Raw genomic sequence first — 4,277 nt, 5'->3', positions numbered from 1 at the left:
ATATTATTTTGTTAATTTTGTTTTCTGTAGAAGAGAAAGATAGCAAAAATAGAGAATAAGAGGAAAGAGAGAGAAAGATAAAAATGAAGAATGAGAGTGAGAGTTTGTTAATTTTAGAAGAAAAAAATTTATTTTATTTGTAAAAAAATATCAGATGACATATTTTGATTTGTCAAATTATTAAGATAAAATATAAATTACATATAGAGTAAAAATAGTAGAGAAAAATAGAAAAATGGAGAGAGGTAGATGAGAGAATTTAGGAAGGGAGTTTATTGATTTTGAAAAAAAATATTTTCACTCAATTTTAATAAGAGAGTGTCATGTGACACATTTGATTATTAAATTAGATAGTAATATATGATACATAATATAAGTATATTTCAATTTTAATTTTAATATTTTAATTTTAATTTTAATACAATTAAAGAATGTCATGTTGTACATTTTGATTGTCAAATTAGTAATTAGTCATTAATATTAATAATGATATATAAAATAAATAGAGTGGTTGAAGGAATAAGAGAGATGGAGAAAAGAAGATGGAGAAGGGGAGAACTCTTTAATTTTGGAGAGAAAGATTTGATTTTAATTGCAAAGTGACATGTGGTATATTTTGGTTATAAAATTAGTATTGAAGAGAAGAAAACTCTTTAATTTTAGAAAAAAAATTAATTCTAATTACAATGAGAAAGTAATATATAATAGATAATAGATTCACTAGTATATATAAGATCAGTTATAATACACAGATATAAATTTGTATAGAGTTAAAGAGATTTGTTTTGTTCATGCATTTTTTGACATGTGTTTATCTTTTTGTGAATAGAAGTTGGCTTTCAGCTTGGCTTTAAAGTCTGAAGACGAAGGAAGTCTATTTATTAATATTTGAAGCTTGTTCATATTTACTATAATATGAATACATATTAAAATTTAGCTTTTATACATGTCTCTCAAAATAATTACAGTATTTATTTAATTATGTAATTCAAAAGAATATATATTATAGTGCGAAAACGTACCTTTACTCATAGAAATTAAAAATTAATGTAAGAATTGTCTCAATTTTTCGCAACCAAAACCTTCTATATTTCTAATAGGACGGCTGAATTGCAACTTCTCTGATAGAGAAAGAGTTGCCGAAGTCATAGTTGTCAGAACCGAACCGGTGATCGAATCGGTCAAGTTATTGGTTTATTAAACCGATAAATTACTGATTGAATCGGTAGAACCAGTCCTACATAAATAAAAAGTATAAAATAATAAAAAGTTGACTAAAGTGATAATTAGGTCCTTGAAGTTTTTAATTTCAGATTAATTAGCCCTTGAAAAAAATAAAGTACCAATTTGGTCTTCCATAATAGTAAACGTTGAACACGTTATGTTCCTCTATCAATTTATCATGTGAAATTTAATGGTGATGATTATATGTCCTACTAATTAGTCCTAAGTCAAAATTTTTAAATACTAAGTCTAACCAAATTAAACAATAAGACTTTGAATAATATTAGTTATAACTAATTTTTGTTATCTTAGACTAACTTAATTGGACTTGGTTAATAAAAAAACATGAATATGTAGCATTATTCTATATAAAAAGAGAGATATTTCGATTGTATTATTAAAAAAATTATTTAATTTTGTTAAAATATGAAACCTAAATAATAAAATTTTAAATTATATCTTATTATTTAAATTACTATTTTAGTATTTTAATTTATAAATTAGATATTTTAAAAATTAATCAAAGATTACTCATTCTTTAAATTGGTTCTCGAAAGATTTTTTTAATCAAATTCGTGCTTTAAAGATTTTAAATTAGTCATATTAGTCTTTCTATTACTTTGTTTGTTGATAGTGTCAAAATTTGTTAATGTCACATATTAAGTGACACCCCAACATACATCTAGGAGTCTTAATTGACTATTAACATGATTAGTTTATGAACTTAGATCAAATCAAAACCTAATTGAGGAGAGAATTTGAGGCATTAGAATCCCTTAATTTGGGATTAATTTGATCTAATTTCATAAACTAATCATGTTAATAGTTAATTAAGACTCATATGTGTATGTTGGAATGTCACTTAACATGTTACATCAGCAAATTTTGATACCATCAACAAATAAAGTAACGAAAGAACTAACATGACTAATTTAAAATCTTTAAAGGACGAATTTGATTAAAAAAAATTTAGGGACTAATTTAAAGAACGGATAATCTTTTATAGAGACTAATTTGACTATTTATTCAATTTTAGTTATTTTTAAAGAATCTTAAAAAAAATTGCGTTGATCATCTTCAACAAAAATATTTGTAATGAATGGTAATGTGAGTATCACATTTTTTTTTGGAAAACAAGTATACGGTGATGTTACATAATTACACCAAGTTAGTTTGATAATTAAATTTAATCAAATTAGTTTAATAATTTTGTGACACAATATAAACCACCTTAGGAAGAGAAACTAAGTTTATGGAAGTCAAAAGTACTAAACAAAGCGGGAAAACTGGTGCTTATCAAAGCAGTTTTAAATAGCTTACCAGTATATTACTTAAGTTTGTACAAGATGCCAAAGGCGGTTGCTGAAAAATTGATCTCATTACAGAAAAAATTCTTGTGGAGTAAGGAGGATGGTGGTAATGGCATAGCTCTAGTTAGATGGGAAGTGGTTCAGGCTCCAAAAAAGTTAGGGGGTTTAGGTGTTGGAGATGCAATGATCTGGAATACAGCACTCTTATTTAAATGGTGGTGGAGGTTTTCGAAAGAGGACTGCCCGCTGTGGAAGAAAGTAGTCTGTTCTGTTTATAATCTGAATCCTAATGAGCTACTATCCACTCAGACATTACCTACTAGAGGAGGTCCATGGAAGGATATCTGTCAACTACAGATCAAGGAGCAACATGTAAAAGATATGATAAATGGACTCACCATGGAGGTTGACGATGGTAGAAGAACCCGATTCTGGGAGGACGTTTGGTTATGTTGTGGTGCTATGAAGGATAGGTTCCCAAGACTCTTCTCAGTTTCACTCCAAAAAGGATCATTTATTGGAGATTGTGGGTTTTGGGATGGGATAGAGTGGATCTGGAACTTCCATTGGAGGCGTGAGCTATTCCAATGGGAGTTGGAAATTGTGAATCAGTTGCACGATGCTTTGAGGCCGGTTAAACTATCGGCAGACAGAGATGTTGGCTTGTGTGGAAGTTTGAGAGACAAGGTGTTTTTAGTACTAACTCATTTGTGCAGGTGTTGCAGGAGGAAACATTACCAGAGGATATAACAAGTTATAGTTTCACCAAGACTATTTGAAAGGGCTTAGTTCCTCCAAGAGTGGAGCTGTTTGCGTGGTTCACCTTGATTGGCAGGGTGCATACGAAAGAGAGATTGTGTCGACTTGGGATAATTACTCAAGAGGATAATATGTGTGTTCTATGTAAAAAGGATGTTGAGAATATTCATCACTTATTCCTGGGATGTGAATTTACTTGGCAGGTTTGGTGTGCATGGTTAGTTCACCTTGGCAGAAAATGGTCCTTTTCTGGTACTGTGAAGGAACATTTCCTAAGCTGGACAGGTGCAACCAGTAGAAAGGAGGAGTCCAGAATTTGGTTCATTTGCTATTTTGCGATTATCTAGAACGTTTGGCTGGAAAGAAACAGGAGAATATTTCAGAATGAAGATCTCTTGTGTTGTTAATGGCTATGCCAAAGATGACATGGGATTGTTTGTTTTATTAGATGACAGTTAATTTCTATTTGTGTTTCTCTTACTGTTACTGCTACTTGCTCCACCTTAATGTTGAGCTTCTTTGTTTCAAAAAAAAAAAAAAAAAAATAAAATATGTTTACAGAGTTATTAATTATCGTAATAAATAAAATAAAATAATTAAATTTATTGGGTTATTAAAAAAGAGTCATAAAATATTATTAAAACTCGAATGTAAATTTATATATAAACTGTGAAAAAGATATCTATATAATCATTTAAGTTCTAAATATTACAATCTTATTTAGTTTAATATTATATTGCATTATAAATAACAACATTTATGACTAAACTATTTTTAATAAAATTTAATATTAAATATAATATCTTTCATAACCTTATGTAATTTAATATCTAAAATATAAATATTTCGATTTGCTTATATCATTTTTTTAAATTTTTTATAATCCACTTATTTAATAAAAATATTAGTTTAAATTATTCCCAAAAAAAAAAAAAAAAAATTGAAAAAGAGTACACGGAGAAGGAATAACAATTGAATTCCACC

The sequence above is a fragment of the Arachis ipaensis genome, chromosome B08, assembly GCF_000816755.2.
Source record: "Arachis ipaensis cultivar K30076 chromosome B08, Araip1.1, whole genome shotgun sequence".
NCBI lineage: Eukaryota > Viridiplantae > Streptophyta > Magnoliopsida > Fabales > Fabaceae > Arachis > Arachis ipaensis.
The sequence above is the reverse complement of the archived record's forward strand: the minus strand, read 5'-3'. Positions refer to the sequence as shown.